Source organism: Trachemys scripta, chromosome 2 (genome assembly GCF_013100865.1).
Source record: "Trachemys scripta elegans isolate TJP31775 chromosome 2, CAS_Tse_1.0, whole genome shotgun sequence".
NCBI classification, from domain to species: Eukaryota; Metazoa; Chordata; order Testudines; family Emydidae; genus Trachemys; species Trachemys scripta.
The window spans coordinates 233,448,423-233,471,773 of NC_048299.1; positions in this window are offsets into that span (position 1 = coordinate 233,448,423).

Here is a 23,351-nt window from a genome sequence, read left to right on the forward strand (position 1 = left end):
CCAGGGCTGGGGGAGGGTGGGGTGTAGAGGGTGCTAAGCCCCTGCCATGGGGGCTGCTGTGGAATCTGAAGGGTCAGGACATGAACAGGCTGGAAATCGCTTCCCCTCCTGCCACTCCAGAGCTTAGCTGAGGGGCGGAGAGGTTTCCCCGTGCCAGCGCTGTGCGGGGTTTTGGCACATGCAGGGTTTGTCTCTTCCTGGCCTGTGCTCTGGGCCAGAGTGTCTTGGCCTTTCCTGGGGTGTCGGCCCAGCCAGAGGCAGTGGGGGAAGGAAGGAGCCTCCTGGCCAGGCTGCTGGTGAGCTGAGTTCTACGACTAGGGGATGGTTCTCCACACAGCCCTGGGAGTGGGATGCACCCCACTGGGAGGGGGGACGTGGAGGAGCAGCAGAGCTGGGGAGGGTGAAGGGGCAAATCAGGCTGAGGAAAGTTAGAGGGGGAGCACGTAAAGGTCCAATAAGTGGGCAGCAGAGGTGACATGTAACCAGCCGCCGCCTGGCACCTGCCCGCACTTACCAGCCACCGCAGCTCACAGTGCACAGCCAGTGCTGGCTGGACATGGGCTGGAGGTAGGGCCCTGCTGGCCAAGAGCCCACACACAGCAGTGGCTGTGCTGACAGACCAGCAGAAGGATTGGCCGGCCCCACACACTGCATCTTCACCCAACCACTGGTCTTGCACCCCTCATTGTCAGCCACTGGACCCCCCAGTTGGTGGGTGTCTGGGGAGCAGGGATCCGGCCAGCAGCAGGACCCACCAGTAGAGAAAATATGGGACAATTTGTCCATTTTTAAGAAGGAGTTGGGACACTTGCGGGAGGGTTTAAATATAGGACTGTCCTTTTAAAAATGGGATGTCTGGTCACCCTAGTCAGGGTTTACCTTCCCCAACCGACAAAAGTGCTAGTGTAGACAAAGCCTAAGCTACTTGCCACTATGATCTCTAAGAGTGCATATTGGTAATGATACCTTTCCTAATTAAATGTCAAATATTTTGATTGACATTTCCAGGGTGCTGCTGTGAACAAGCTTAGGCGTGTTGTATTAAATGTCTTTGAGTGAATACACGCAGTGATTGCCCTCTCTTCATACAAATCATTCAGTGATCCATCACTGAACCAAGGCCTACAAGAAACGAGTCAACAAAGACATTTATTTAATTTAAAAGGTCTCTGCTCTACCATAAAGTGCACTAGCATTTCCTGAGAAAGGGCCCCATTTAAAGCTTATGTTAGTTAATAGGATGACTCCATTGAGCTTTGGATTACGTGATAATAGTGTAACCTCATGAATATGACCCCTTGTCTATCCTTCTCATCCCCTTACTTCTTGCTTTATTACCTCTTTGTTGCATCTTGTCTGATTAAATTGCTAACTTTTTGGCATAGGGACTGTATTTTCTGATATTTGATCTGAGAGCACCTAGCACAATTTTGAATGCTCTAAAACAATAATTTTGATAAGTGAATATTCAGAACATAAATATTTGAGTCTTCATGTTTAAACCAGAATTTTAAATCTTTGAAAAATTAAAAATGATATAACCTTAATACAAGTGAACTTGACTCCTTATGAATGGCTATGACCCGACTATCCAATTCTGTTAAAGCTTGGGTATGCACATTTGTTGAGCTAAAAATAAATGTGCATAATTCTTTAAGGGTTATATGCAATTGCTTCGAAATTTGCCATCAGCTGTACTTGTCTGTATTAGTGTATCTCTGCTTGATACATTTTCATGTTGTAATTGTATGGTAATTGTTTGCGATTGTATCTGAGAGTTGTGTTTTTTATGTTGTAATTATATGATAATTGTCTGATTGTACTTTTATCAGAGATTTGAATGCTATTGTCTCCCGGGACATACTTGTAAACAAGCAAGTTATTTCAAGAAGTTGATGAGGGTTTGTAAATTAAATAAATAAAAAATGAGAGCATTGTCACAATGACAGCACACTGTGAATTATAGGAGAGTATTTTATCTTCTGGTTTAATGGTGAACAAGCTACATAAAAAAACTTCAGTAAAAGAGCATTGCATTGTGGTTCTAGCCAAGAATGTGAGTATGCTGTGAGTATGCTATCATGTTTTATCATATTTATTGTCTGTTGATTAGTTCTATATCAAGGACCATATTCTAATCCTGTACCTTAATAGGTTCATGTAAGTCCAAATTTGAACACAAATGCTCAACCCAAGTAACTAGACTAGGATCTGGGCAGATGCACAGGGGATATGGGAAGATTATCTTCCCCCTCTCCAGGTGCTGGAGTGGCTGCAGAGCTATTCCCCCATCAACTTCAGAAGTAGCCTATATGTCAGTTACATGCCCTTACTGCTGAGCAGAGGAATGGAGGATTTGCTCAGTGATGGATCCTCTGCCTTTGCCACTCCTTTCAGACCACCTGAAGACTCAATAAAAGCATTAAAGGAAGTTACTATAATTAATACAAATCACCATGGTTTTATGGAAAATAGATCCTGTCAAACTAACTTGATAGCTTTTTTTTATGAGATTGCAAGTTGGGTTGATAAAGGTAATAGTGTTGATGTAATATACTTAGACTTCTGTAAGGCATTTGAACTGGTACCAAACATCCTTTTAATTCAAAAACTAGAATGATATAAAATCAACATGGCACATGTTAAATGGATTAAAAGCTGGCTAACTGATAGGTCTCAAAATATTATTGTAAAAGGGGAATAATAATCAAGTGGATGTGTTTCTAGTGAGGTCCTGCAGGGATCAGTTTTTAGCCATATGTATTTAACATTTTTATTCAATAACCCTGAAGAAAATATAAAATAATCACTGGAGATTGCAGATGTCAAGAACTGGGGGAGTGATAAATACTGAAGAGGACAAGTCACTGATTCAGAGCAATCCAGATTGCTCCATAAACTGGGCTCAAGCAAACAATATGCCAGAGGTAGTCAATAGGCAGACTGTGAGCCAAATCCAGACCGCCAGACTATGAAATCTTTTTATTATTGCTGTGTGAAAAATGTTTCTTGGGAGTCTAGATCTTGACTATACCTTAACCAAGAAATTTGGATCTTGACAACACATAACTGATTACCCCTGCAATATGCATTTTAATATGGATAAATGTAAATGCATATATTTAGGAACAAAGAATGTAGGGCATACTTACATGGTGGGGAACTCTATTCTGGGAAGCAGTGACTCTGAAAATAGTTTTCAGGGTCGTGATGGATAATCAGATGAACATGAGCGTCCAGAGGATGATGTGGCCAAAATGGCTAATGTGTTCTTGGATTTATAAACCTCTCTACTCCTACTTGAAATTCCCATTATTTACCTCTGTATTTGGCACTGGTATGATCAATGCTGGAATACTATGTCAAGTTCTGGAGTCCACAATTCAAGAAGCATGTTGATAAATTGGAGACGGTTAAGAGAAGAGCCATGAGGATTAAATGATTAACAAACATGCCTTATAGTGATAAACAAACTAGACTGAGCTCCTTGAGTCTAACAAAGAAGGTTAAGGGGTGCCTTGATTACAATCTATAAGTACCTACATGGGGAACAAATATTTGATAATGGGGTCTTCAGTCTAGCAGAGAAAGGTATAACGTGATCCAATGGCTGGAAGCAGAAGCTAGACAAATTCAGACTGGAAATATGGTGTACATTTTTAACTGTGAGGGTAATAACCATTGGAACAATTTACCAAGGGTCATGGTGGATCCTCCGTCACTTGCAATATCTTCATCAAGATTGGATGTTATTCTAAAAGCTCTGCTCTAGGGATTATTGTGGGGAAGTTCTATGGCCTGTGTTATACAGGAGGTCAGACTAGAAGGTCACAATGGTCCTTGCTGTCCTTGGAATCTAAGAACCTAAGGCTCCATGTCAGGCTATCCCTAAATCTTGTTCTCTCCCAAGCCTGCACTGTATAACTGCACTGGTTCTGGTACCATCTGATTCCCTGAGGGCAGAGAAAGGATTTTCCCATACTTTTCAACATAAGCAATGTTTAAGAACCATATTCTGGCCAGCCCACCTGTGCACAGTATTACTGAACAGCGCAGGAATAATTGGAATGGAGATGGGGGTGCACAGTTGTCATTGGAGAGAGGTTGTACGTTCACAAATATTCAGAGCATACCTTTCCCCATATGTTTGTACTTATCCCAGAACAGTATTCTGATCCTCCACGTTTGGAGGATTTGTTGCATGCCCCTTTACAGATGGATCTTGTGGGGGAGCCAAAATCAAGGTGAGAAACTTTTAGTTCTGATGTTACTTTTGCTTTTTCCCCCTTTCAGGATGTTTAGGTGTAATGATCTGCAAGAATTTGTGAAACTTAGCAATTAAAAAAAAAAAAAAAAAAAACCTAAGGGGCTAGCACTACAAACTAAACTTAGTATCAGCAAACCACACAGTGCTTTTAAAAATGTAGAGGAGATAGTAAGTCTGTGCAGTAATAAGGTGCAATCCTTAGTCATTTAACTGTCTATGATCATATTTATAAGGCTGCATCACTAAATTAGATTATTCAGTTCTTGCCTATATGAGCACACAAATCCATTAACCCAAAATATAAGCTGTGATATTTTTACTTTTAGTTATGAATTACTTCGCTTTTATTATTTTCTATTAGATGTAACATTGTGTTTTATTAAAAAGGCTTATAATTTAGAGAAACAAAAGAAATTTACAAAAATAAAACAAAAAACCCAAGCACCCTTGACATGCTAAAGCATCTTCAGTTGGGAATGGGGCTAGTTCAGCTTATTTGTAATCTTTACAAAAATACTAGTACAATAAAATGTTCCAGTAGTTTTAAATGAACTGAGATAATGTGACAGTTCACACTACTAAAAAGGAACTACAAAAAATAAAATATTACGAACACAATAAAACATACAAGGACAATTGTTGATAAGTTTCCTATTCCCCACATTATCCTATTGTCAGACATTGCAGGGTAATTTAGGCGGTCTTGATTTGCTGCCATATACAAGAAAGAACTTTTTAATTAAAGCTATTTCTTTTTGGGATTGGGGAAGGGGGGACTGCAAACCAAACAATAACACTAAACCTTTAACTGATTATCTAGTGTAACACTTAAAAATAGCATTACAGATGCACTGCCTAATTAAACTTCTTTCAAAATGTTCTCATTCTGTCACTTTTGAAAATAAACCTGGCACTAAACAGTAAAGAACTAACTATTAGGGTACTTTTTGAAACATTGAAATTAGCAAAATGAATTGTTTTAATATGTTTGTTTTTTTTAAAAAAGTAGTAGTTAATTAATGTCTTCATTTTTCTAAAAGGAAGATGCCAGGTTCAGAAAGTGAACAGACTTTTTGGCACACTATGCCAAACTGTTAAAATACATTTTTAAGAAACATTGTGATGGGGGGCCTCTAATCACTGCAAGAGGGTGCCCCCTCCTGGCCATTCTAGGGATTAGGTCTGAGGCCAACATCCCTTTTTGCAGTTGCATGCTGTCTCTCACTCTTTGTCCAGAAGTTGCTGCTGTCTCTTCATGACTCAGCCCTCCAGCCAGTTCACTCAGCATTCTCCCCAATTCCAGGGTATAGTCAGAGTCTCTGTCACTCCCACAGTGTACTAGACAGTCTTCCAGTTCATTACCCTGCTGAGGCCACTTCCCCAGTGGCAGGCAGGGGCACCCAGGCCTATCTCTACTCTAGGTGCCAACCCAGGGACCCTACAACATACAGCTAAAGTCCACTCAGTCCCCAACCTTGCTACTTATTCCCTAGGCTACTCCTTTTACCCTGCACTCTTGAGGATATACCCTTCCTGCTAGGCTGGCTAGGTACCTACTTCTCCCCTAAGTTCACTTCTTCCTGCTCTATTAGACAGACAGACTTTGCCCTTACTGCTTGCTTGGTTGGTTTATACTAGCCTAACTCACCTCTGCTCAGGTGAGCTTTCTCCTAATTGGGGCTTTTCTTCCACCCTTAATTCCTCCATCTTGAAGCCTTATTGGCTTATTGGGCCCACCTGGCCCAATTCAGCTCTTGCAGGGCCAGTGTGGAGTACACCTCATCACAGATATATGCATGTAATTCTTAATATCTATTTTCACATTATTAAATTACTATTACAAGCATTTATGAAGCACCTGTAACCACAGTAGCTGGGTGCACTTTAGGTAGTTGTTAAGGGGTACATACCTCACACAGCTAAAGAAAGAGTTAACAGAAGACAGAGCAATTAGTGCATCTGGTTGTACCTGGAGGGTGGGACAGGCCCTGAAGACCACCAGCTGGGAGAGGAACTGGGTAGAGGATATAAAGGAAGGAAGCCCAGATAAGAAGGGGCTGTAGAGAGAAGGGGAGGAAGAGTACAGTAGAGCTGCTCTGGTTATTAGGAAGTGAAGGTAGGGCCTAGAGATGGATAGGTGTACCATAAACTCAGGGAGGGGCTGTGGGAAGGTGAAGATAGATACATAGGGAGTCAGTGAGATATTTGCGGGAGTAGACCTTAACTGTTTGGTACACTTCCCTAGACTAGAACCAAGAGGAGAGGGAGGTCCTGGGTTCCTGTACCAGCTCTCCGGGAAAGGCTGTATGGAAATATCTTGATATAGTAGTATTGAGTTGGGGGGTGGGCTCGGCTCCCAGAGAGAAATTCCTAGGAGGCAGCGGCCTGAGCAGGAAGATAACTCTCTAGAGCCTGGGAAGGAGTCTATGACAAGTCTGTGGAGGAGTGAGCATGGGTAGGGGTGAAGAATTAGGTTCTGAGTTTAGTTTGCTGGACTCTTGGTTTACTGTAGAAGGGTGGGACTGAGGGTATCTCTATACTGCAATAAAATACCTACAGCTGGCCCAAGTCAGCTGATTCAGGCCTATGGGGCTGAGGCTGCAGGGCTATAAAACTGCAGTGGGATGTTCAGGATTGGGCTGGGGTCTGATCTTCCTGTGGGTTAGGAGGGGCTCAGCCTTTAGCCCAAGGCTGAATATATCATCACTGTTTTATAGCACCATGAGCCTGACCAGCTGCAGGTGTTTTATTGCTGTGTAGACATACCCTAAATGTGATGTGGCTGGAGGGCTGAGTCACAAGAGCAGGCAGATCACTGCATGGCAGGAGTGGCTGTCAGCAGGGGGTGTTAGAGATGGAGACCCTGCTCTGCCACACCCAACCACTGTGGGCCATGCCCGCGAGGGGTCCACTCTTTGATCATATGATTGCTAATACCATTTCCCAAAAAGAGGTATTTACACCATCATCTCTCATAGCACCAAACTAGATCAGCTTAAATGGAGAAAATCAGCCTCTCTTACCCTGAATAAGAATCTGGACCTGTCTATTTTTGTAATGAGAGGTGTGATTGCAGCATATGTAGATGTACCTGAGCTAGCTTTGAATAGCATGAATATCACTAGCAGTGAAACTGTAGTAGCATGTGTTAGCTGTCAAAGTATGTACCCAGGCTGCATGGTGGCTTGCTTGTGATGCTGCCTCTTCACTGCTCTTGGTACCTGAGCTAGCTAGATCCAAGCTAGCTCGGGTATGTCTACATGTGCTGCATTTGCTACCCCAACTACAGAATAGACATACCCTAAGGATGCTTTGTCAATCTTTATATCAGGCAGAAAAATAAGGTTAAAAACAGAGGAAGGGGGCTAGCTCTCACTAAGTGGTTGTCTGTTTCCATGGTTACCAACCAGATGTTAAGATTTAAGTCAGGGGATGCCTGCACTCCCTCTTAATTTACTAAGCTATCTAAAAAGCCCACTTCCATAAACATGTGCTGTCTAGCTAGATTACATACAGATGATTATTATTAATTATTTGTATTCTGTAGAGCTAAGGAGCCCTAGTGATGGACCAGACCCCTATTATATTAGATGCTGTGCAAAAATATTCTCAGTTACCTATGCAACCACTCTAGGCCATTTGGCTAGTTACAAAACTGTTTTCTGAATGGTTAGTCTTATTTCCAGTACATACAAATTCTAATTTCACCTAATCATTCTTTTCAGTGTCTAAATCTAGTTTAATTATTTCAAATAATGCTTGTGGTAAATTTAGCTTTTTTTTTGCATATTTGGAAATGATCCAATGAGAGCAGTATTTTCCCCACAAAATTACATGAAAGGTTTTTGTTGGAAAAAATGAAAAACTTTACAAAAAAAATTCAAACAAAATGTAAAATGTTAATTCTTTTTTAATTTTATGTGTGAAATGTACTTATTTTAAACCCTTTTTCACTCAGGGTGAAAAAGAGGCAGGGGGAGTAAAAGTGAGAGAATTTTTCCCATCTACTTAACCCTAAAGTTCTTAACTGGTGTTAACTCCAGGAGTTTGCTCACCAAGGTTGTTGGGGTAGATTTTCAGGTAAGTAGCCTGGTTTGTAGATTTCTACGTTTTGTAGTTAGAACTTCAGATAGTTTTACTTGATTCCAAACTTTATCTGAGATTTTGAAACTTGTTTTCTTTATTGTTTGATTCAATGTCAGTGTTAGTTAATTTACAGAATGTGTCAAAACAGCTATCCTAGACTGACATTCTTCGTCTCTTTATCTGGAGCATCCAGCACACAATTCTAAAGTAGCTGAATGATTGGCAGGTCATCTTTAAGTACTTGTGTCTACTCTATGGCTTTTTATACCAGTCTGGCTTTTTAATATGCTGAACTATCTAATGCTGAAAATGCAGTGAAGAAAATATTAAACATCACCAGGCAAGGCAAGATCTACTTATTTAGCTGCCAGAATTCAGCAGTGAAGCAGCAAAAGGGACTTCACAGCAGGCAGTTTATGCTAGCAAATGCCACACAAGTGAACTGTGAATAGGCTAGCAGGCAACACCAGATGTGCTATCTAAACGGATTAGGTGGGCCAGTTAACTATTATTAGGAGTCACTGCAATTCATTTAAGTGAATCTGTTCTTTTGGCAATCATCCCAAGAAGCAGACATTTATTTTGGTCAAAATGCCTGTGGTAGCAAAACACTTCAGATCAAATATGATCTACCTCCCATCTATTAGCCTGAAGCTCAAACCATCCTATTTTTCTTTTTGGGGTGAATAATTCATAATCACTATTTTTGCCATTGTGGTGTTTGTCCAATCTGTGGAGTGCACCAGACTTGTCAGAGTGGCATTTTGCAGGGCAAGAAAGCATCAGAGTAGACGAGGAAGCTGCAGAAAATAGTGAGAATCTATTCTGCAGTGCTTCCTGCTTTCCTGGAAACATCAGGACAGAGCTGGTCCTTCTAAGATTTCAAATCCTATACATCTCCATACTTTTGAGAGAGCTTATCTGAAACACACTGAACCAAACCTGCTGAATCTCTTGACATTTATCATCATTATTAATTGGGAAGGCCTATGGTCTACAGGGTTTAATCCTTTCCTGCAAACCACATTTTGCCTATTACAAATGTTTCATTTACTTTGAAGAGTCATTTTTGAAGCCCGGAATGGGCTGAAATCCTGGCGGCATTGAAGTCAATCACAAGACTCCCATTGAATTCAAAACAATCAGGATTTCACCTGTGGATTCTCGATACATAATTGTTGGTAGTGCTTTTTCATTCCCAACATCAGATTCCAGATGAATGCCAAAGCTATTTACTTGGCCATCGCTCTGAATAAATAGTTTCTCAAAGCAGTTTCAGTGCTTTCTGGTAGTCAAGCATCTGTTCAAGCTACTCTGATCTGATTGTCCTCAGTTAAAGTCCTGAAATTGGAGAACATTTTCATGGGTACCTGAAGGAAATTGCCTGGCCAAATGCTACAGCCTTTAGCTGTAAATTGAATGTTCCTTTCTTGCTACCCAATATTTGAGCTATTTGAGTCACATTAGGCCGTTGCTCATTCTTGCATTTGCCAATTTACTCAACAGGATCCTGACATTCTTTATCGTGGGTTGGTTCCTTCAAGAACTGCTTTTTAATTTTTTTTGTAACTCTCTTTTATGGCCTTTATCATAAGATTATTTCTAGACCAAAGCTTCAAATCCTGACCTATTAAATTAAGAAGCAACATATTATTCCTATTCTAGCAAATCTCTGATGGTTTCCAGTTCTGATTAGGGTTTTTGTTTTTTTTAGTCCCTGGCCTGTCTCCACTACTTGGCACTCCATATTTGCAAACTGCACTTTTTACCAATTATAAAAACCCTTAGAGAACAGTCTTTCATTAGGGCTTTTGGATACACTTTGTGGTATGCTTTGTGGTATATTACACTTTTTTACTTCATGCTTACAATCTGATTTAAGTGATCAGATGAATTTAATGTGGTCAGCTATGAAAATAAGCATCTGATTTTGCGTGCTCAACTTGAGAACCCTTAAAGAGCCTGATTTTCAAGCACCCTTGTAAATGTCTCAAATTGGGCATCCATAATCATTAATCAATTTGGAAAATCTTGGTCATGGAATTCATTTTAGGGAGACTTTGTGCTTCTTACTGGGTGGAGGGATTGCAAACACTAACAATATCTACACAGAGGGGCATCTTTATTATTCTTAACCATAAGAAAATAAGAGGGACCAGGATTGAGGGAAAATTGCAGGTGTCAGCTGCTATTTTTACCTGTTTTCAAAACTGTTTCCAAAACTGCACTTTCCCCTAGAACACCACTCTACAGATGCAAATCCCCATTTGCATGGACAGATGGTTTTGCTTGCACAAATGGGTGTGCATGCAAATTTTCCATATGAGCCATTTTGCAAATTTGGTGCCCATATCATATAACATTCTTTGTCCTCCTGCTGATGTCTTTATTTGAAGTGGTCTTGAAAATGAGATGGAGCCACAGCCACACCACCCCTCATCAAGAAGTAGGCAATGTGTCCTCCTTTGGTCTGAAGGATTGGGGCCCAAACAATCTGATACTGAAATTGATTCTGTCCATGTGGGGGAAAATTCATTTCTGTGCAGAGGATCAGCTGGAGGTCTAAACACCATTCAAGGCCTATTATACCTTGTGCCTGGTGCTGTTTCTCTGTATAGGGCTGAATTTCACTCATGACTATAAACGTATAGTCTTGGTTTGCATAGTACTTTATCCATTCAGTTCCCTATCCTGCAACTGCTAGCAAATGGACATTGACTTCAATGGAGCTCCATGTGGGTTCAGCATCCTGCCTGAAATCTATTAGCTGCCACTACCAATAAGTAGCAAAATTATTATTTTAATGTCTGTTCTTCTGTTGGCTTTGGTGTTAGCTGTTCCTTTTCATTATTTGTCATTTTGGGTAAGACTCTGAGAATTAGGAGGATATAAATTCTCAGAACCAAAGGTTTTCTTCATGTATGTGTCTCAAAATTCTATGGTGTCTCCAAGATGTGACTTAACTGTTAGTTACTAATTGTTTGAGTATTAAATTTAATAAATACATTTGAGTAATGGAAGATGTTTGCTCAACTCTGGTTTTACCAGTGTAACAATGTCAGTAATTCCATCAAACACTTGATAGCAAAATAGGTCCTTGAATGTATTTATGAGCACACTCTGAGGTCAGTGGAAGGTTCACATGAAGAACTGAACAAATACTTTTGTCCCTATTGTTTTGTAAATCAATGCATCTAGGGCCTGATCCTATGCTCACCGAAATAATTCCAGATGCCATTTTTTTCCTGTTGGTTTTGGGGTTTGTTACATGGGATGAATAGGAGAAGCAGAACCTAGTGTTTGCTTTGTTTCAGGTTTCTGCTCTTTTGGACTGTTCAAAAGCCACTAAGAGTTGAATATTGGTGAAGTGAAATTAAATTCCTCTAAATTAGAGGTTTTATATTCAAAATGTAATATTGAGCACATTGTTTTGCAAAATTGATGCTCAATGTAGAGTCCCACAGCTTTGGCCTAAAACGTTTCTTTAAATGAAAGAAAAAGGTATCATTTAACACTCTTCCACAATATGTGTGGTGCATGCCAATACCCAATTATCTCATTACTTCATCATTAATCTATACTGGTGACTTTGTGGATAAGTATCAACAGAACTGGAAGGACAAATTTCCTTATCAGTGTGGTTGATCCTGTTTGTACTGGAGGTCCAACACGCTTGGTACTACACAGTTAAAGAATGAGAGAAGATTATGAATTTAATTTTGAACATTTTGGGCCATAATTTAGGCATGTAAAGCTGCTGATAGACACCTAATGGGACTTTCAAATGCACCTAGGTGCCTAACTCCTATTGGGCACTTCTGTAAATCCCACTAGTTGCCTATTTGCATCTTTAGGTGACTTATTACCATTAACAATGTGGCCCTTTGTGTGTTGAATGATTCTAAAGTTGACTGGGTTTGTAGAAATATAAAATTATTAATTAATACTTTTAAGAGCTATGCCTTCAATATAGATTCATAGATTCATAGATTATAGGACTGGAAGGGACCTCGAGAGGTCATCGAGTCCAGTCCCCTGCCCGCATGGCAGGACCAAATACTGTCTAGACCATCCCTGATAGACATTTATCTAACCTACTCTTAAATATCTCCAGAGACGGAGATTCCACAACCTCCCTAGGCAATTTGTTCCAGTGTTTAACCACCCTGACAGTTAGGAACTTTTTCCTAATGTCCAACCTAGACCTCCCTTGCTGCAGTTTAAACCCATTGTTTCTGGTTCTATCCTTAGAGGCTGAGGTGAACAAGTTCTCTCCCTCCTCCTTATGACACCCTTTTAGATACCTGAAAACTGCTATCATGTCCCCTCTCAGTCTTCTCTTTTCCAAACTAAACAAACCCAGTTCTTTCAGCCTTCCTTCATAGGTCAAGTTCTCAAGACCTTTAATCATTCTTGTTGCTCTTCTTTGGACCCTTTCCAATTTCTCCACATCTTTTTTAAAATGCGGCGCCCAGAACTGGACACAATACTCCAGCTGAGGCCTAACCAGAGCAGAGTAGAGCGGAAGAATGACTTCTCGTGTCTTGCTCACAACACACCTGTTAATGCATCCCAGAATCATGTTTGCTTTTTTTGCAACAGCATCACACTGTTGACTCATATTTAGCTTGTGGTCCACTATAACCCCTAGATCCCTTTCTGCCGTACTCCTTCCTAGACAGTCTTTTCCCATTTTGTATGTGTGAAATTGATTTTTCCTTCCTAAGTGGAGCACTTTGCATTTGTCTTTGTTAAACTTCATCCTGTTTACCTCAGCCCATTTCTCCAATTTGTCCAGATCATTTTGAATTATGACCCTGTCCTCCAAAGTAGTTGCAATCCCTCCCAGTTTGGTATCATCCGCAAACTTAATAAGCGTACTTTCTATGCCAATATCTAAGTCGTTGATGAAGATATTGAACAGAGCCGGTCCCAAAACAGACCCCTGCGGAACCCCACTCGTTACGCTTTTCCAGCAGGATTGGGAACCATTAATAACAACTCTCTGAGTACGGTTATCCAGCCAGTTATGCACCCACCTTATAGTAGCCCCATCTAATTTGTATTTGCCTAGTTTATCGATAAGAATATCATGCGAGACCGTATCAAATGCCTTACTAAAGTCTAGGTATACCACATCCACCGCTTCACCCTTATCCACAAGGCTTGTTATCCTATCAAAGAAAGCTATCCGATTGGTTTGACATGATTTGTTCTTCACAAATCCATGCTGGCTGTTCCCTATCACCTTACCACCTTCCATGTGTTTGCAGATGATTTCCTTAATTACTTGCTCCATTATCTTCCCTGGCACAGAAGTTAAACTAACTGGTCTGTAGTTACCTGGGTTGTTTTTATTTCCCTTTTTATAGATGGGCACTATATTTGCCCTTTTCCAGTCTTCTGGAATCTCTCCCGTCTCCCATGACTTTCCAAAGATAATAGCTAGAGGCTCAGATACCTCCTCTATTAGCTCCTTGAGTATTCTAGGATGCATTTCATCAGGCCCGGGTGACTTGCAGGCATCTAACTTTTCTAAGTGATTTTTAACTTGTTCTTTTTTTATTTTATCCGCTAAACCTACCCCCTTCCCATTAGCATTCACTATGTTAGGCATTCCTTCAGACTTCTCGGTGAAGACCGAAACAAAGAAGTCATTAAGCATCTCTGCCATTTCCAAGTTTCCTGTTACTGTTTCTCCCTCTTCACTAAGCAGTGGGCCTACCCTGTCTTTGGTCTTCCTCTTGCTTCTAATGTATTGATAAAAAGTCGTCTTGTTTCCTTTTATTCCCGTAGCTAGTTTGAGCTAATTTTGTGCCTTTGCCTTTCTAATCTTGCCCCTGCATTCCTGTGTTGTTTGCCTATATTTATCCTTTGTAATCTGTCCTAGTTTCCATTTTTTATATGACTCCTTTTTATTTTTTAGATCATGCAAGATCTCGTGGTTAAGCCAAGGTGGTCTTTTGCCACATTTTCTATCTTTCCTAACCAGCGGAATAGCTTGCTTTTGGGCCCTTAATAGTGTCCCTTTGAAAAACTGCCAACTCTCCTCAGTTGTTTTTCCCCTCAGTCTTGATTCCCATGGGACCTTACCTATCAGCTCTCTGAGCTTCCCAAAATCTGCCTTCCTGAAATCCATTGTCTCTATTTTGCTGTTCTCCCTTCTACCCTTCCTTAGAATTGCAAACTCTATGATTTCATGATCACTTTCACCCAGGCTGCCTTCTACTTTCACATTCTCAACGAGTTCCTCCCTATTTGTTAAAATCAAGTCTAGAACAGCTTCCCCCCTAGTAGCTTTTTCAACCTTCTGAAATAAAAAGTGGTCTCCAATGCAGTCCAAGAATTTGTTGGATAGTCTGTGCCCCGCTGTGTTATTTTCCCAACATATATCCGGATAGTTGAAGTCCCCCATCACCACCAAATCTTGGGTTTTGGATGATTTTGTTAGTTGCTTGAAAAAAGCCTCATCCACCTCTTCCACCTGGTTAGGTGGCCTGTAGTAGACTCCTAGCATGACATCTCCCTTGTTTTTTGCCCCTTTAAGCCTAACCCAGAGACTCTCAACACTTCCGTCTCCTATGTCCATCTCTACCTCAGTCCAAGTGTGTACATTTTTAATATATAAGGCAACACCTCCTCCCTTTTTCCCCTGTCTATCCTTCCTGAGCAAGCTGTACCCATCCACACCAACATTCCAATCATGTGTATTATCCCACCAAGTTTCAGTGATGCCAACAATGTCATAGTTGTATTTATTTATTAGCACTTCCAGTTCTTCCTGCTTATTCCCCATACTTCTCGCATTTGTATATAGGCATCTAAGATACTGGTTTGATCTTTCCTCCCAGTTTTGTCCTGACTCTCCTTTCTCTCTGCCAATATAGCCCACACTCCCTCTCGTTTCCGACCCATCTCCCCGGTCTCCATGTTCCCCACTTACCTGTGGGCTTTGCTCACCTGTCCCCGTCGAACCTAGTTTAAAGCCCTCCTCACTAGGTTAGCCAGTCTGTGTCCGAATAGGGTCTTTCCTCTCCTCGAAAGGTGAACGCCATCTCTGCCTAGCAGTCCTTCCTCGAATAGCATCCCATGGTCTAGGAAGCCAAAGCCCTCCTGGCGACACCATCTTCGCAGCCAGGCATTCACCTCCATGATGCATCTGTCTCTGCCCGGGCCCCTACCTTTGACAGGAAGAATTGAAGAGAATACCACCTGCACTCCAAACTCCTTTACCCGTACTCCCAGAGCCCTGTAGTCACTCTTGATCCGCTCAGTGTCACACCGCGCAGTATCATTTGTGCCCACATGGATGAGTAGCATGGGGTAGTAGTCAGAGGGCTGGATAATCCTCAACAATGCCTCCGTAACGTCTCGGATACGGGCCCCCGGCAGGCAGCATACCTCCCGAGATGAAATGTCAGGGTGACAGATGGGCGCCTCCGTCCCCCTCAGCAGAGAGTCTCCGACCACCACTACCCTACGTTTCCTATTCGCAGTGGTGGCAGCAGACTTTCCAGCCTTAGGGGTACGAGGCTTCTCCTCCTTTACTGTAGGGAGTGATTCCTTCTTTCTTGTGTCAAGAAGAGCATAACGGTTACCTATAACCACAGCAGGAGGGTTCGGAGCAAGGGTGGAGCACTGCCTGCTGCCAGAAGTAACCAGCTGCCAGTGTCCACCCTGAGCCATCTCCTCCTCCACCAGTGGTGTATCAGCAGTCCTGTGTCCTGGGACAGCTACCTCAGCTGTCTCCACATGGACACTGTCGAGGAATTGCTCGTGGATACGGATGCTCCTCAACCTAGCCACCTCCTCCTGTAGCTCTCCCACCTGCTGCCTGAGAGATTCCACCAGCAGGCACTTCTCACATTGGATGGTCCCCCCAGCCTGGATATCAGTAAGTGGAAATTGCAAGTTACAGTCTTTGCAAAACCACACCAGGATCTGGGTAGAGGCATCCATGCTTAGGCACTCTGTCTGGCTACAGGCACAGGTGGAGGAAACAGTAGCAGTGCTGGCACAGGTGTTGCGGGTCTTCCTAACCATCGTAAGCCTCCCTCTGTCAAACTCCTGTCTGCAGCCCCCTGTCAGCTGAAAGGGTTGTTTAAGCAAAAAGTTAGAATGTAGTTGCTTTATAGGTATTAAGGGGAATCAAGAGAAAACAGATGGAACCGGCAAGGGAACCTCGCCCCCTTCCTAACTCCCTTGCGAAACTCCCTGTTAGCAGCCCCTGGTCGCAAAGCTCCCTGGTCGCTTGTGCGCTGCTTTATAAAGCCCTGGCCTGTATGAATGCCCCGCCCACTGATTAAGGCTCAGCCACTTACCAGAGGCTTCTAGCTTTCAAACCTTCCTTTGAAGCTCACAGCTTCCAACTGCCAGCCACAGCACACGGTCCTTCAAACAACCAAAACAAACAAACAGACTGACAAACACAAGCTCAGCACACAGCAAGTAACCCTCAAATACAAACAAACACACACTACAGACAGTCACTTACCCCAAAAGGATGCTGTATTGCTCCTCCTTCACCTGGAGAACTCATGTTTAAGTGTCAGTTACTGAGGATCATAAAGAATTTAAACACTTCAAGTAGTGATAATAAATAATTTGTTCACTGACGCTTAATTAATCAGTAGAATTAATGTTTCAATTACATTACCATTTTTCTTATGTATATTTAAGTTGAGAATAAAGCAACAAGATTTTTCTTTCAGTCTTATTAGTCATCCCTTTCTCTAGTAAACTAATATTTCCCATGTAATGTTATTTAGGTGTGTTTAAGATTGAAAATATCAAGATTTATATTCAACTGATGTAAAACTTTCTGCATAAAATAGAGGAAAGTTGTTAAGGGAAAGTTGTAGACAGATATAACATATGTTCAATGTCTATATCCAGCTAATAATAGATCACTAATATAGTAGAAATGTAATGGTTTTGTAAATATCCTAGCTGTTGCTAATGCCCTGCTCAGTTGTACAAATATTTTAATAGACCAAATATTTGGTCCTTAGTTGAGAGAAACTCCCATTGAAATACATATTGAGCTAGTTGAAATTTCTTGTATGGGAACATTTCCTTCAAAAATAGTTATGTTGAAACTTAAATTTTTCCACAGGAAAAAATCAAATCCAATATAAATTACAATTTTCCCACAAGAAGTGTTGAAACAACGACTTTGGTTTTGAGTTGACATTTGGAAATGAAATGATAGTTTTCAGTTAGTATCAATATAAAATATTGCTTTATTTTGATTTTTTTTTGCTTAAAATGTCAATATAGTTTTTTTATTTCAAGATGTTGATCTGAAATTACAGTGACTAGGTCCAGAATTTGTTATGCCCGTTTTGTTTGATTCCAAATATAATCAGACATCTGTTTTGGCTACACTTAAAAATCACCATAATATATACCCTCCACAAATAACTGAAAAGGGCTAGCAGCTTTTTTGTATAATTTACCAACAATAGTGCAGAAAATGTATAGCTCAAGGCTCCTATCATGCAAACACTCACATGCTTAACATTAAGCATATGAATTGTTTTTTACTCTGAACTGTAAAACTGTTTCCTCTAAAGGAAATTTTTCATATATAATCACTAAGAAATTACTTTAAATTTTATTTAGGTAAAAGGGTATTGTCAGGTTAAAATAAAATGATACTTTCACATTTTTTACTTTGTATTGTTACTAATATAAAACTATAATTTATCTTCAATTTAAATGACTGTCATACTGCAACTTTCTTTTCTGCTAATCTCTGTAAATGCATAGTTTGTTTTTTTTAAACTTAATTTTTAAATGTTGTTTGATATTCACACGTACAACACATGCATGCTAGAGCTGGTCAGAAAATGTATTTTTCATATTACAAAAATATTGTGTTTTCAAGGAAAAGTCCATCCCAAATCAGGCCAAAAGCCAAACATTTTCACAAAACAAAATTATGGAAAGAAAATCAGTCAGTTGCAACCATTTATTTAAACTTTTAAAAATATAAAATAAAGAAATGTCAAACCAGCCATTTTGAAACAAAGAAAGAAAAAATAAAAACTTTGTCATTTTCAAACACTTTCCCCAAATTATTTTCTAAACTAAATTACACCACTTTGATTTTATCAAAACAGCATTTTCTCATGGGAAAACTCTCAATAAAAATCTTCCAATCCCCCAAAGGGATACATCTGTATTTGACAGCAAGAATGCCATTCCACTTCTCAACAATAATTAAAAAATAAAATCTTACACCACATCTTCTGTCTTTAAAAATTTGATAATAGAATACACAATCAGGTTCACTGAAGTAAAAGCTCCCTGCAGTGTTTTATTATTATTCATTATTTTTACTGTGGGAGCATCCAAACTGCCAATAAGAAATAGAGCCTTATTCTGCTGGGTACCATACAAACATATAAGAAGACATATTCCCTGCTCTAAAGTACTAATTATCTAAAGACAGACATAGGCTAACTCATTTTATGCATTCACATACTAAACACTAGATATACAGAAGATAGCATTCTATTCACAACATACTTGTTGGGGTAGAAAGTGACAAAGAAAACAGCAGAGGAGGAGGAAAAAATCCTTCCTAGTTATGCATGTACATTTGTAAAGGAAGATGTGAAGAGAAGAGCTAAATTCACTGTACAAATATCTTGAAAGTCTGGTCATCATCTGGGATGAGAGGTCCCTAAGCTTTCCTATTGCATCTAGTCAGGAATATAAGAAGATTCATGGGTGAGATTCTCTTCCTCTAATTTCCAGCCTAATTTGATCCATGGTCAGTTTATACCCATTTGTTCTTCTGTCAGCATGGTCCTTTAGCTTAAATACGATTTATCCTCCCTGGTGTTAATTGTCCTGGTGTGTGTGTGTGTGTGTGTATATATATATATATATATATATATATATATATATATATATATGGCACAATTTATTTACTGGAGTGGCAGTGTGGTCTGAAGATAGGGCACTAGACAGGGACTCTGAAAACCTGGGTTCTATTACCAATTCTGCCATTTACCTGCTGTGGAATCTCGGGGCTGTCACTTCACCCCCAGCATCCCTGGTTCCAGCACCTATGGTTTTTAGAATCTGGCCTGTTGATTCTCTCCCACCGCCCTTCTTCCCCCCCCCTCGTTAGTGGTGCAGCTACCTCATTACAAACTGTGACTTGTGCCAGTGCAGTTTGCCACAGTGTCATTGAATTTTTATTTTTTAGATGACTTAGCTAAGGACAGACTGCTCTCCATAACTGAATAAGCCAAAGTTGCTGGAAGGTTTTTCTGGTCAAATGCATTTAGAGATCATAGATAAAGTGAATGAGACGTTTTCTCTAAACAAGGGAAAGTTAGCAAGAATAATGCTCAGAGCAGGGCATGCTTTTCTAGTGTTCACAAAGTCAACTTTTTTTTTTTTTTTCCCCAGCTGTAAATCTGAATTGAAATATACCAGGATTGCAAAAGGAATTATGTGGAATTTCCTAATTTTACAGCATTTAAGAGTCTGTAATTTTAAAATTTTTAAATCATCCTGGAATTTTTTTGTACTTATTCGATAACCTCTGTAGGGCTTTTTAAAGACACCTACATGTTAACCATTCCTCTTAAATTCTGTAAGATTTTTCCATGAGGGGAGGGTGAGAGTTGCATTCTTAATTGTTCTTTTAATTTGATGAGAGAAACTCTTGGTTCCTTAATTTGAAAAACAAAATCTAATGTTAAACTGCTGCACCAAGAGACTTCATTAACTAAGCTTTTGTTTTCAAATTAGTTTAAGTAAGAAGTGTCTAGCAGCAATGTCTTAAAAACAATAATAAATAAGCAAACAACAATAAAACAAATACAAGTTAACCCATTATTTAAAAAACAACTAATATTTTACACTGCAGCAAAAGAGAAATGTGGGATTCAATCATAAGAACAACTTTGCTGGATCAAGCCAATGGTATCCTGCCTCTGACAGTGGCCAGATGCTTCAGAGGGAATGAACAGAACAGGGCAATGTTGAGTAATCCATCCTCTGTCATCCAGTCTCAGCTTCTGGCAGTTGGAGGTTTAGGGACACCTGAAGCCTGGCTAATAGACCTATCCTTCATGACCTTATCTAATTAGATTTTGAACCCAGTTATGCTTTCGGCCTTCACAACATCCACTGGTAACGAGTTACACAGGGTTTTGTGTGAAGAAATACTACTTTTTGTTTGTTTTAAACCTGTTGCCTATTAATTTAATTGGGTTACCCCTGTTTCTTGTGTTATGCGAAAGGATAAATAACACTTTCCTATTCACTTTTCTCCATACCACTCATGATTTAAAGATTTCTACCATATCCCTCCTTAGTCATTTCTTTTCTAAGCTGAACTGTCTGAGCCCTGGTCTATGATACAGAATTACTTCAGTATAACTACGCTGCTCAGGGCTGTAAATAATTCACACCCCTGAGTGACATACTTATACCGACCCAAGTGCTGGTGACATAGCTACTGCCTCTCATGGAGGTAGAGTTATTAAGCCAGCAGAGAGGTCTCTCCCATTGGCTTAAACCAGGGATTGGCAACCTTTGGCACGCAGCTCGCCAGGCTAAGCACCCTGGCAGGCTGGGCCGGTTTGTTTACCTGCCGCGTCCACAGGTTAGGCCGATCGCGGCTCCCACTGGCTGCAGTTTGCTGTGAATGGGAGCCGCAGTTGGCTGAACCTGCGGATGTGGCAGGTAAACAAACCGACCCGGCCCTCCAGGGTGCTTACCCTGGCGAGCTGCATTCCAAAGGTTGCTGATCCCTGGCTTAGACGAGCAACTTCACCAGAAGGGCTACAGTGGTGCAGCTACACTGGTGCAACTGTGCTGATGCAAGTTTCTAGTGTAGACCTCTCCTGAGTCTTTTTAATCCCTCCTCATATGGAAGTTGTTTTATACCCTAATCATTTTCGTTGCCCTTCTCTGGACCTTTTCCAGTTCTAATATATCTTTTTGGATATGAGGTCACCAGAACTGCAGGCAGTATTGAAGGTGTGGGTATATCATGGATTTATATAGTGACATTATGATATTTTTGTTTTGTTTTCTATCCCTTTACCTAATGGTTGCCAACATTCTGATTCTGTTAGACATCCACTGCACATTGAGTGGATATTTTCAGAGAACTATCCATGATGACTTCAAGATCTTTCTTGAGTGGTAACAACTAATTTAGACCCCCTCGTTTTGTATGTATAGTTGGGATTGTTTTTTCAGTGTGTTGCTTTGCACTTATTAATAGGGCCCTACCAAATTCACAGTCCATTATGGTCAATTTCATGGCCATAGGATTTGAAAATTGGTAAATTTCACATTTTCAGATGTTTAAATCTGAAATTTCATGGTGTTATAACCGTGGAGGTCCCGACCCAAAAGGAGATTTTGTGTGTGCGTGTGTGTGAGAGAGAGTGTGGAGGGTGATGGGGGTGGTTTGGCAAACCTATTGTAGGTAGGTCATGGGATTATCACCCTCACTTCTGTGCTGCCTTCAGAGCTGGACAGAGTGGCGAGGACAGCGTGCAGAGCTATCTGCAGCTGAGAGATGCCCTTTCCTTGCAGGGGTACTCTTGGGTAAGTCCTGTCCTGCCCCAGCCCTTCCCAGACTATCAGCTAGGAGACCCCTTTGCTGGGACGCTCCCAGCAGCACAGGGAAGATCGGATCCAACTTCACAAGCCTCCTCCAGCTGCAGGAATCCCAGAGCATCCTGCAGCAGGGGGAGGCACTTGGAGGTGGTTCTAGTCCTCCCCCACCTGAGCAGCTGTGCAGGGGTTGGACAAGTCCTGTCCCTGGAGCTAGAAGCCCCCTTTGCTGGGGCACTCCTAGATACAAGGGGACATCATATTTCATGGGGGGAAAAGCTTATTTCACAATCCATGACACATTTTTTATGGCCGTGAAATTGGTAGGGCCCTACTTATCAACATTGAATATCATCTGCTATTTTGTTGCCCAGTCACTCAGTTTAGTGAGTGACTGGGCAACAAAGTTAGGACACATCCCTAACTCTTTGCAATGTATTGTCTGCAAATTTTGCCATCACACTGTTTACCCCTTTTTCCAGATAATCTCTGACTATGTTGAACATCACGGGTCCCAGTACAGATCCTTGGGGGATTCTGCTATTTATCTCTCTCCACTGTGAAAACTGACCATTTATCCCTACCTTTTGTTTCCTATCTTTTAACCAGTTACTGATCCATGAGAGGACTTCCCTCTTATCCTATGACTGCTAACTTAGCTTAAGAGGCTTTGGTGAGGGACCTTGTCAAAGGCTTTCTAAAAGTCATAGTATAGTACATTGACTGACTGGATTATCCTTATCCACATGCTTGTTGACCCCCTCAAAGAATTCTAATAGATTGGTGAGGCATGATTTCCCTTTACAGAAGCCATATTAACTCTTCCCCAACATATCGTGTTTACCTCTGTGTGTGATAATTTTACTGTAGTTTCAACTAATTTGTCTGGTACTGAAGTTAGGCCTGTACTTGTAAGTGATATGTTACATATAACAGTAGTTCTGCAATTTTCATACTTGAGTTCCTTCAGAACTCTTGGGTGAATAGCATCTAGTCCTGGTGACTTATAACTGTTTAATTTATCAATGTGTTCCAAATCCTCCTCTATTGACACCTCAATCTGGGACATTTCCTCAGATATGTCTCCTAAAAAGAATGGCTCAGGTGTGGGAATTTCCTCCATATTCTCTGCAGTGAAGACTGATGCAAAGAATTAATTTAGCTTCTTTGCAAAGGCCTTGTCTTCCTTGAGTGCTCCTTTAACACCTTGATTGTCCAGTGGCCCCCACTACCTGTTTGGCAGGCTTCCTGCTTCTGATGCATTTACTATTTTTTTTTTGTTTTTGGCTATTAGTTTGTGTGTCCTTAGCTAGTTGCTCTTCAAACTCTTTCTTGGCCAGTCTTCTTATACTTTGGTCCTTGACTTGCCAGAGATTATGCTTCTTTCTATTTTCTTCACTAG